Source organism: Carlito syrichta, unplaced genomic scaffold (genome assembly GCF_000164805.1).
Source record: "Carlito syrichta isolate Samal-C Ts95f unplaced genomic scaffold, Tarsius_syrichta-2.0.1 Scaffold309726, whole genome shotgun sequence".
Classification (NCBI taxonomy): domain Eukaryota; kingdom Metazoa; phylum Chordata; class Mammalia; order Primates; family Tarsiidae; genus Carlito; species Carlito syrichta.
This window is the reverse complement of record NW_007253822.1, coordinates 1,579,436-1,592,418: the sequence shown is the minus strand read 5'-3', so window position 1 is coordinate 1,592,418 and position 12,983 is coordinate 1,579,436.

Below are 12,983 nucleotides of genomic sequence, written 5' to 3'. Positions count from 1 at the left end.
AAACTATGGTGGGGGGAGGGAGATGGGATTAACAGTAGCAAATATCTGTCTGGGAACGGGGAAACACCCCATATCAACAGGGTGCCTGAATGAAACGCAATTGTATATCTAACCCCTAACTGTACCGCACAATTTCATGATAAAAAAATAAAAATAAAAAATAATATTCTTCATGAACAATTTTACAAAATAAGGGCAATACTGTGCAATGAAAATTATAAATCATTGCTAAAATTAATATAAAACCTGAATAAATTGAAATTAATTTCATGTTCATGTGTTCTTGGATCAGTAGACTCAGTACTGTTTAGTTGGTGTTATTCCCCTAGGTAATCTACAGATGAAATTCAACCTCTTTAACAATCTTGCCTCTTTTAATGCAGAAATGGATTTTTTATTCTAAAATACATATGAAAATAAATCTGACTATCCATGAAGATTTTGAAGCAACACCATAGAAGTTCTGTGGTGAATTTCAGGGCTTTCAGGGGGAAGACTAAGGAGAGAAGTTACTTTTCTAAGTGAAGTTTCTCAGGATCTTGTAGGGAATTCTGAGACACAATTTTCTGAAGAGCAGCAATCATGTTCTTTTTAGCCCCAGAGTTATTTTTATTTATGGCTAGCAGAGCCTAGTGTGTTCTCACAGGACATGCACAGGAGGCAGGTTTAAATATCTAGACACCTGTGTGTTATTGTTATGTTTAAAACAATAGGATATACTTGAGCTTGGCTCTCAACAGCATTTGAGCTGAGTCTATATTGCTGAGAAAAAGTGTACAATATGAGGAGAACATACAGTGGAGTTAATGGCTATGGCAATGACTCATATTTCCTAACGGTATAACTTGTTCTGAGTTACAGTAATTAAGATCAGGTAATTCTAGAATAAAGTTAGATATAGATTGGTAAAAAGTGAAGAAAGATTAGAAGTACATTTCTAAGATCAATTTATTTTCAGCAAAGTCAACAAGAATATTCAATAGAGATGAAATAATTCTTTTAAAAAATTTGGCTTCTCGGCAAACTGGACATGACCATGGAAAACAAAGAGGTAGAACTAGATTGTCTCTGTCTACAGATATCACTTCATATGTGAAAAACAAATATGTGTAAGTTCTTTACTGCAGGACTCTGAAAAATCATAAAAGTGTTTGGCTTTGGATAGATGATAACTTGTGATTCAGAAAATCAAACGTACAAATGACAAAAAAAAGGCAATATTGGAATTGATTATTTATGACAAATGTCGCAAATGATGCCTTCACAAAATCAGAGAATCATCTGCAATTGAAATAAAACACTAGGAGAACATATGTGTCATAATATTTATATATTCAGAGTGTACAGAAAACACAACTCAATAATAAAAATATGTAAAATAAAAAAGTGAAGTAATACACATATGATAACTCAAATTAAGGATGGTCAGATGATTTGTACACATGCTTATAAAAGAAGAATCTGGACAAGTATTGGTCATTACAGAAGTGAAAATATAAACCACAGTGAGATATTTCTACTCACTAATAGCTTAAATTTAAAAAAACATATTTCCACAAATGTTAGAAAGAATATGAATGAAAGTGAAATGCACAATTTAGGTAACAAAACTCTCAATTTCTAGAACATAGATGGCAAGTTAATTTTCCCATGATGAACACTACTCTCACCAGAATGACTGGATTAACATCTTGCCTACACCAGTTATTCCATAGTGCTCTTGCCATGCCCCTTCAATTCACCTTTACCAAGCTTCTATCAAGAAATGGGGGGTACATTAAGGTTACATATTTGTCATATGGATGCTATTATTGATGCAAACATCTGTTCAAACAAAAGGTCCAGAGGTGACCTATTTTGGAAGGAGCTCACCTGATTAAGGGTGCTGCATCCAACTCTTACCCTCTGTTGTCAACACATTGGTCCAGTTCTAAGAAAATTGTTCAGGAATTTCCACTTACTCTGAATCACCCAACGTCTGATGACTCTCTTGTTACTCACATTCATGGAGTACATTATTTGCTATCTAATTCACTTAAAAGATATTGAATACTCAGTTTGCAATACTCCATACTCAAATACAAAAAAAGGTCTTTTAGAGACAAATAAATATGAATTAGTCAATACTGGTTTGAGGACACTGGGATTGAACATCATTGACCTGTCCCTTATTACAGGTGCTACCCGCAAGGCAAGATCTGTTTTCCTTTTGCTCTCAATGGAGAGGGCTCACAGAGGTTCTCTCAGAATCCAAGAAAGGGTAAAGTACCCAATATTAGTGAAGACATATCTATCAGTGCTGATCTCCTATTAGTTTATGCATGAAGCTCTCACCACAGCCCCAATCTACAACCTTCAAACAGAATCATAGAGAGGTCAGGATCACACGTGGAAGGGTTTGGAGATATGACCACTACTTTCTCAGAAGGTCATAAGTGGAATCTCATGTTTCACAATGTCGGGAAGATCACTCTCTGGTGATTAGTTAAATTATCTACATGCTCGAATGAGGAGCTTTCCTATAATTATGACTGATATTTTTCCTAATGATGATAGACAGTGAATTTGATCCAGCTTTCTCTAAATTCAATGTGATTGTTACATGTGCCCGAATCCCACACATGATTGAATTGAAATTGACAATATTGAAGACAATGGGTGTATGAGTGCTTATATTAAAATCGTTAAGATGAAGGAAGCTTGGAGTATATAGGCAAAGTCATCCTTTATACTTGACCAAACTCAATTCCCTAACCATGCCTTTTAGAGCAGTTCCTGACTCATTTCCCTTATAGTGGGAAACTTCCAGGGGATGGGCAGGTGGGATTGGCAGTTGAGGGAAATTGCCAGGGGAGGGGAGCACACCTCATCAGCAAGGATACCTGCATAATGAACATTTGTATACCTAACCCTAAATTTTATCTTACATCTTATATTAAAAAAATTAAAAGTCAAAAAAAGAAAAAAGAAAAATAAATAAAAAGAATCTCTCTAAAAAGCGGTCTGAGTTTATGAGGGCACAACCAGCATCCTCTTTCCAGAGTGACCCCTGAAGACTGGGGCCTATCTCATACCTTTCGTTTATATCCAAAGACACCTCCCACACACAAATTCTCACTTGGACAGGCAGAGGGAGTCATCACAGGTTTACATATGTTCTGGGTCCTGCTCCCACGGGTAAATACATTCTGAGAGTTATGAATCTCATGCACAAAATCATGAAGCACCCCTGGGTGGTTCTTTCTCTTTCTGGTGGCAACTCCCAGGTGTGAGTCTCAGCGATCCACACACAAAAGTTTGTGATGCTGTATCTGAGCATAGGGCTCGCTGAGTCTCTTTCTGTCCACAAGTATCCTATCCCACATGCAACTGCAACAGTGGGGCCCAGGAAGGAGGAAGCCTTCTGAGACCCTCTTCCTCATTTGTGCTGTCTACGGTTACTCCATCAGCATTGGTTACTGGTGGAACTGGCTCTGCCAGCACCAAGGAAAAGGACTGGAGTGGATTAGTTAAATCTATCATAGTGGAAGCTCCAAATAGAACCCATTCCTCAAGAGTTGACTCACAACCAATTATCCCTGCAGCTGCATTCTGTAACCTCAAAGGACATGGCCAAATATTACTGTGTGAAGTGAGGGAACCTCAGTGTGGGCCAAGACATAACCCTTCCTGAGGAGAGGCAGAAGGGAGATGGGCATAAGAGTCACTTCTGACACCAGGGTGCATGCAGGACACACAAAGCCTAGTTCAGGAATAGATTCACGGAAAGAACAGATATGGCTTCCTGTACTTATCAGTGGTTTTGTTTCCTCACCAAAACCTTACCTGTCTGCAGGGAATTGCATAATTATTTAATTAATAAAAGTTCTACATTCACACATCCTTGGTGCAGACAAGAAATAAGGCAGGGAATCTCTCTACTATTGATATGATATCTGTCATTTAAGGCTTTTTTGTTAACATATTTAGTGTCTATAATTCTCAGTGATCTATCACAGAAACAAAGAACCGAGTACCACGTTTTCTCACTCATAAGCAGACCCTGAAGATTTACCATAATACTATAAGAAAGGTTTAAGAAAGAAATGACAGTAGTGGAATATTGATGGGGGACAATAACGGTACCTGATCTCAAAAAAGGTAAAGTGGGATTGAAATGGAGTCCCAAACATTACCTGTATTATGTCCACTTGTATAGCTAATCCTGTATTTTACCCCACATATGCAAAATAAAAAATATATTAAAAAGTCACACATTTACATGATGGAATATTACACAGCCATAAAGGACAAATATAGGAACTTTGTAGCAACTTGGATGTATTTTGAGTCTATAGTACTCAGCAATCTATCCCCAAAACAAAGAACAGATTACCACATGTTCTCACTCATCAGTGGGCTATGAACAATTACCATGACAATGTAAGAAGGAGTTTGGCAGTAGTGGGATACTGCTGGTGTGGGAGTGGAGACACAACATCAATAAGTTTATCTGATCTTAAACTAGGCAAAGTAGGGACCCACGGTAGCCCCAAACTTTACCTGTGTGTTGTCCACTTGTATACTTAATGCTAAATTTTACCCCTTCATCTTTAAAATAAAATATATATTTTTTAGAAACATATTCCTATCTGATCATTCTATCTTCACAAATTCAAAATTTTAATGATTCTCACTTCCCCTTGCCTTATGTCATCAGCTGTATCATATTTAACTACAAAATTCATATGCTGAATCTCTAATTCCAATTGCTGTAATTAGGAATTGACTGTGTGGTTGATTGATGGATATGTATATTAAAATATTAGTTGAAATTATATATGAACAAAGACTATATTCCATGGAAATGAAAGTCAGTAAAACCTCTGGAGAGATCATTATATTTGGTTGAGAAAAGATGGGGATTTTTTCAAAAGTCTTTAATGTTCTCACCTATTATGAGTCACATCAATAGAACGAGAAGAGGAAAGGCAGATAGGATCTGAAATAGAAAAAAAATAAGGAAGAAAAAAAAATCTATGCAAAACTATCATATGACAGATGCTAGAGTATAACTGAAGCATCTTCTTCATTATTCTGAGTATCTAGCTTAGACCATTTGTTATTCCTTATAAGACAAGTATAGTAGTTAGGTCTTTAATTTATGCTCTTTGAGGGGAATTTCTTAAATATTCTCATTCTTTTATTTTGATAGTAATTTTTTTAAAAAATATTTTAAATATGTAGGGTACAATTCAGGATTAAGTATATAAGTGGTTATTGTACCGGTAAAGTTTGGACCTTCCATTGGTCCTCACTTCACCTGGTTTTATGATCAGGTACCACTACTGATTGGTTGTTTTCCCCTCAATTCTTCATTTCTGAAGAACACTTGTACCTCAGACAGGTTCTTGCTTGGCAGGGTCTTTTTTTTGTTTGTTTCACTATACTTTAGTGATTTGAATGAAGTCATGCACTACATAATGATATTTCTATCAGGAAGATACCATATATAAAACAGGAGCCTCATGAGATCATATTACTATTTTTTACTGCTTTCTTTTTATATATAAATATTCTAGATACACGAACAACTACCACAGTGTCAGAATATATTATAATATTTATTACATTAACATGTGGTACACATTTGTTGCCTAGGAACATTATGCTTTAACATATAGCCATGGTGAGTAGTAAGCTATATCATCTAGGTTTGCGTAAGCACAATTTATGATGATTATATACTTTTGAAATTGCTGAAAATAAGAGGACCCTGAGAATTTTGAAGGGTGGATGCTAAGTAGAAGACTTTTATTTGTGAGAATATAACCAGCATCTTCCTCCCAAGTAGAGCACCATGATCAGGGATCTCAACTTATCCTCTTATTTGCATAAAAACACTTGCCTATCATGAGTCACTCAGAAGAAACCATAGTTCACCTTTACATGGATACATGAACACCCACAACTTTTAAATTATCTTCAGGAATATATGACCTTAGCCTTAAGAAAATTAAAATCATGTGGTCCTCTTCTAGGGTGGCAGATCCCAGAGGAGAGTGTCTCATGATTCAGACGTGAACATAGGAGGATGCTTCAAATAAGCACAGGAATCACTTAACCCTTTCTGTCACCAGGGTCACAGGTGCAGTTGCAACCATTGATCCCAAAACTAATTAAGCCCACATAGACTCTCTTCGTCGCCTGTTCTGTCTTTGGATTTTCATGGTTCATGGTTACTGTTGAAACTTTATTCACCAACTCCAGTGGAAGAGGCTGAATAGATGGTTTCAAACTGTAATGGTAAAAACACAACTGCAGTCCATTCCACATATAGAAATATGTATACTCTTTTTTGGGTAAATATCATTCCTTCAACATTCCTATTTTCTCTGACAAGTTACTATATGCAATAAGCAGTCAGGAATAAACAAAATACTCCTTGCATTAGCTTTGAAACTACCTCTGCTAGATAGCCAATTTTATCACTCTAATGTCCTACATCTCACAATGAAAAGGAAAACAAATGCAAATCACACAAGTAATTTAACAATTTGTTAAAATTTCTTTCCTCCAGTTACCAATAAAGTGGTCCACATTTCTACATGAGACCTCACCAGAATTGACTTTAATGTCCATATTTCTATAAACATACTGATGATTGTCATGTGTATTTTCTCTATGAAGATAGAGGCTTGCTCTCCTGCTTTCCTCTTCATTTTATGAGCCCTAATCATACTCATCTGTCACATCTATGTCTGTCCAGTTTCTTTAGGGAATTCTTAGCATTGTTTCATTCAGCTTCTGCCCTTCACCCAGTTTCAAATAATGTACACATTGTAGTTTGTTATTTGTTAGAGAAGCACTTAATTTCTCAGTCCCACAAACTTTGTCAGGCAAAATATCTCTCAGGCATCTTGGGCCGCCATACTAAAATGCCATAGACAGAGTGGCTTAAATATCTGAAAACTTGGATGCACAAGATCAAGACACATGTGATGTAGTTTGTGGTGAGGGATATTTCCTGGCTTGTAGATTTCAGTCTGCCAAATGTCAAATGTCTTCTCATATAACGCAGAGAGTAATAGAGAGAAGGATAAGTCTTCCTTTTAATTATAACGATATTTTCAGACTACGTTTCACATATATTGTCTAATTTAACCTCAATTACCTTAATTACACATCACCTCTTTACTCTTCAGTGACACCCATATGTGAGGAAGAGAGTAAGTACCTTAATTACTCCTGCTAGGAGTGCAACATAAGAATTTTGTGGGGATACAATTCTATCCAGTGAACTTTTATTTTAATTTTCTTTGAAGCACATTATATGGGCAGAATGAAATAAAGCACCTTCCTGACCCTACCCCCACTACCATAACTTCATCAAAGCAGAGCCAAGGTAAACTCTCCACAGACCAAACTTTGTCCTTCACAGGGGACCTTGTCATTCAGGTCCAGCCCATCCTGAGAAGCTGAGAACACATCCATTTCCTTTTCTACCTCTGCACTTCACCTGGAAACAACTTTCTTACTGTTATGTCTTTAGTTTAAGGATAAGATTCCCTGTTTTAATGCGGGGGCCCAGTGTAGCTACTACTTACAGCCCAGGCATGGAGATAACCTTCAGAACATGAGAGCACTTGAGAAATAAACAACTTTCTTTTGTTGTGCAGTCTTACTTTCAGGTTTATTGGAAGAACATTGAATTAGATGAGATGCTGTCACAAGTGTCCTGCTTGGTCACTCTTCTGTGTCTCTGCACATTCAGCTATAATATGTAGCTTATACATAGCAACATAAAATTGTTGCTTTGAGTAATAGGTCAAAGATGATCTCTTAGGGTACTTATGGGGTTTGCTCCAACATGGAAAGATTTTCACAGCTATCATCCCCACCTTTCCATCAAGAATTGTCTAACTATCTAATAATCAGTGATTTTTAAAATTTGTCAAAGAATTGTAATCGCAGGACAAATCAGCTTCTAAAAAACTAGGAAGACAGGCACACAGAGAATCACAGGAGAGACCTGCTTATTTGCATTAGAAACTTCTGGAGGTTCAAGTAGTTGACTTCACATGCAGGCGGATTACTATGAATGTCTGGAGGACATATGTAAATGTATGGAGGACTACTGGGAGGACGAGAGCTCCAGGGTTCCCTATACCCCACACTATAGTGGCTTTCTTTCCAGGAATCTGCAGGTTCTCAAAGAGACTGTGCAAGTAGATATCTTAATGAATCCAAAGCAAGTCAAACTAATTACTAAGATACTTCCAGAGATTTCTCAAGGAGAACATCTAATAAAAGGACTTTTGTATAATCTTCTTCAATGTGGGGGAAAAATTGATTCCAATTGCAGACTTCTTCCCATGCTTCCTGTACTATGCAAGTAAATAATTTAGACATAGAGGTAAAATTCAATAAAATAGTTTTGGGGTTCTTCAATCAGGGAAAGGAGTAGAGAAAATGGTGAAAAACAAATGTATTTCTGGAAACTCTTTATAAAGGTCTCAGCTCAGAGGATGAAGGGCAATACACCACTGGGATTCAATTGTGACAACATATCATGATCCTTCAATCCATCAATTTCCTTTTCATCAATATAATTAATCTTGATTAAAGAAGAACGTGTGGCAATGTATATTCCCTGAGAAGGAGAAGTGACGGGAATAAAAAGAAGAAACAGAAAGGAAAATGTCAAAGAGAATAGATCTTTTTGAAACTCCTGATATCAACAACTTCCAGACAAAAGTCAGGACTCTCCCTCATTGGCCTCAGGTTCTTATCTCATGGGGTATCTGCTGGGTTTCCAGATGAGAGCAGGTGAGCCAAGTGCATGCACTTTCCAGTTCTCCGTTTGTTTCCTGTTTTTTGTTTGTTTTGTGTTTAATCTATTTTAAGATGAAAGTCACATACCTTGGTCTAATGTCAGTGTGGAAGGCACCTCCAATCAACTAGACTCTACAAAGAAGAAAAATCAGGGTGCATTAGTTTGTAAATTATCCAAAGTTAGTGAATGAGTGAGTGTGTGTGAAAGAGTGTGCCTTTGTGTGTATGCATATATATGGGTATGCAATTATTCCCTTGAGTGTGTGAACTTTCAAACTTCAGGCAGCCAAAAATACAATCTGAAGTGAACTTTAACCACATTATTCTAAGGAAGATAAAAGCATCCTCCAAATTCACCTAATTGTTCTGGATTTATCGTGTGGGTTAACTGTACCATTACATTTGGCAAGCCCCAAGAAAGGATTTCCAATTGGTTTTAAAAAGACCTTTCTTGAGGTCACGATTCAGAGAGTTATCTGGTTTAGTAAGGACACTTCACTACTTCAGGAGATGGTGTGAGACACATATGGTGTCACCCAAGTAGCATTCTGAATGCAGGTACAACTTTTCCAACTGAGTTACAAAGAGGGAAGATGCTCTGAGCCCAGACAAGAATCTCCCTGCAAGGTGGAGCCTGTCCAGCAGATGGCACTCAGGACCCACCCAGCACAGGCTCCACTTCCAGAATTGGTGCAAAGAATTCTGGGGATGGTTCTCCTCTGGGCCTAGGCTTTCATTCCTTCAAAAAAAATGTGGAAAAAAAAAAGAATTTAGTAAGGATTTTACACATGACTTTAAGAATTCTATTTTCCTTAGACCATTTATTAAACTCAACACATCAATGAGAACCATATTTAGATGGAGAAATTTCTAGTGCTTTCAGGTGTATTAATAGTTAGAATGAGAACATAGATGGTTTAGTTGATTCAATGTGTGTAAATATCAAGAGATACACAGATCCAAAGAGATCGTGTTGCAGAAAGACAAACTCAGGAAATGTTAAGGAAGTCTGTGTGCCACTTTAAAATGGGATAGCTTTGAGCACCCATGTGCTGAGATAAATTCATTCTACGTGTAGAAGTTCTGGTTTCAAAGAATTCTGGGGATAACTGTGGATACACATCATTAAACAGCAGTATTACTTTGAACACAGCATCTACAGTTGCATGGTCCATGTGTCATCTATCTTCTCTATCTCATGTTGGATCAAGTTTTGGGATATAAACTATATGCCTCATGAATATACAAATGACCTGAAGTTTACTACAGTTAATACAAACACAAATGTGCCCTGAAAGAATCACACAATAAGACACCCCTTCTCTAAAGAAGAACCTGAGAACATAATTCCTTATCATGGACTTGAGCTTGAGAATCCTCTTCTTGGTAGTAGCAGCTACAGATAAGGGGCTATCAAGTCACAATGCTGAGGAGAAAACCAGGTTCAATAAAGGAGGATTTCATTCTCTTATGTCTCCTCTTCACAGGTGTCCACTTTCAGGTCCAGCTGGTGCAGTCTGGGTCTGAAGTTAAGAAGGCTAGGGTCTCAGTGAAGGTCTCCTGCAAGGCTGCTGGATAAACCTTATGCAGCTATAGAATTAATTGGGTGTGATAGGCCCTTGGACAAGGACTTGTGTGGATGGGATGGGTGTATCCTGGCAATGGTAACACAGGCTATGAACAGAAGTTCCAGGGAAGAGTCACCCTGACTAGGGACACAGCCATGAGCACAACCCACATGGAACTGAGCAGCCTGAGACCTGAGGACATGGTCATCTTTTTCTGTGCAAGAGAAAACACACATCCTGAGAGTGTCAATGAACCCTGTGAGACAAGCCAAAAGTGGGCATGTGAGTGGCTGAGTGTGAACTAGGTAGCAAGTGGCCAGGACTCTCATGATGAGGCAGTTTGTGCTGAAGCTGCTATGTTAGAAACCTAGCAGTGCCCAGGACTGAGAAACAGAGCACCATTTATTGAAAATCAGCAAAACTCTTCCTGGGAAGGAGCTGTCAGGAGCGACTGCTGACTCCAGGCCCTGGTTCACCACCGCAGCCCCTACCCAGACACTGGCAGCAAAGGCTGTGGAAAGAGCACAGCAAGGGTGCCTAGAAGCAGAGCACCACTGGAGAATATGAAACAGGCACCCTCTCATCATCTTGAAAACTATGTAGGGAAGTACTCTGGCTTGCTGACCATGGACCAACAAACCCAATCTCTGACCGCAAGTTAAATATTCAGGTGTTGATCGTGACTCACAGGGAATACCTCAAAAGCACAATCTGGAGAGGGACAGGATGAGTGCTGAGTCTTGGGAGTCCCAACCCCTAATCTGATTCTGCCACAGAAGAAAGGGTGCAACCAAAAAAGAATGAGAAAGAACCCCAATGAGAACAATGGTGAATATTTGGCTGAGTGAGAGGGGAGGGTTGAAGCCCCAATCACCCCCACTACGTCCTCCTCCTTCCCCTGGTGGGACACTGGAGAAATTATGAATGAGGCTGCAGCTTCACAAGAGACAGCAGTGAAGTTTAACTGTGATCAGCTGAGAGGAACAATTACAGGACCTCCCAGAAGTTTTATGTTTTTGTTTGTTTGTTATTTGCTTTTTTAAATTTTGTTTGTTTTTTCCATTATGCAAAAATGTGTATGTGAGGATTATATCTGGATTCCTTCCCCATCTTTTCTTTTTTTACTTTTTTCTTTTTTTATTGTTTGCTTTCTGTTAATGACTGAGTGTACATCTTTCAATTTTTTGTTGTTGTTGCTCTTCTCTTTATGTAGTTAATGTGAAGGTCTATGTGAGTGTTTGATTTGAATTCCTTTTTTTCTCTTTATTTTTTTCCATTTTGTATTGGTTGTGTGTGTGTGTTTAATTGTATTTTGCTTTGGTTTCTGCTTTTCTTTCTCTGTGTTTTGTTTTCTCCTTATTATTTCATTCTGTTTATCACTGTTGTCTTCATTGCTGTTACTGTAACTTGGACTAAGGTGGTACACAAACTTACACATTGCATTGTAATATAGAGTGGTGGTGGGATTGTGTCAAATGTACCTTCATCCACCGTCTTCTTCTTTCAAAACTAGAGACAGTAAAGCATCCAACACACAGCCCTGTTTCAAATTTTAAAAAAAAATTCAGAGGGGTGATCAAGGAAAAATAGAAGGCTCAGCAAACAAAAGAGGAAAGAAAAATATCTGTCAGAAATGAGAAAAACACAATGGAAGAACACACATAATCCTCAATGTAAAAAAGAGTAAACAACTGAAAAATCAGAACACAGGGTCCAAACTGGAAATCTCCATCACCTGGCCCTAGGATGCATCAGGAATAAGGGAATGGATTGAAAGTGTGAATAAGTCTCAAGAAAGACAACATGCAACAAGGAAAGAACTTGTATCAGAGATTTTGGTCATACAAATTTAATCCAGGAAATAGAAAACAAGATGTCAACCATGGAAAGTAGAATTAATAAAGCAGAAGAAAGAATCTCAGAACTTCAAGACCAAAACATGCAATTCACCCAATCTGTAATAAACATAGAAAGAAAACTCAGAAAAGAAGAACAAAGCCTCCAAGGGGCATACAATTATATCAAGACGTCAAATCTATATCTGATTTGTATCTCAGAAGAAGAAAATGAAAGAGAGAACACATTGGAGCAAATATTCCAGGAAATGAGCCAGTAAACTTTGCCCATATCAACAGAGATATGACAATTTAAACACAAGATATACAGAAAACCCCTGCAGAACATCAAATGAGAACATCAACCTCCAGACATATAGTAATTTCCCTACACAAGTAAGACACAAAAGAAAAATTTCTAAAGGCAGCAAGAGAGAAAGAACAGGCAACATCCTGGGGAAAACCCATCAGAGTAGTCACAGACCAACTGGTAGAAACACTACAAGCTTGAATGAACTGGAATCAAATATTCAAAATCCTCAAAGATAAACAATGTCAACCATGAATTTCCAACCTAGTCAAGCTCAACTTCTCCGGTGATGGAGAATTAAAATCCTTCTCAGACATTTAATCACTAAAAGATTATGCAGCTTTCAGACCAGCTCTACAGGAGATGTTTAAAAGGTATTAAGAATAGAAGAAAGAAAAAAAGAAAAAAAGAATGACAATGCACTTCCCAAGAGAATAGTATAATATATATCATAAA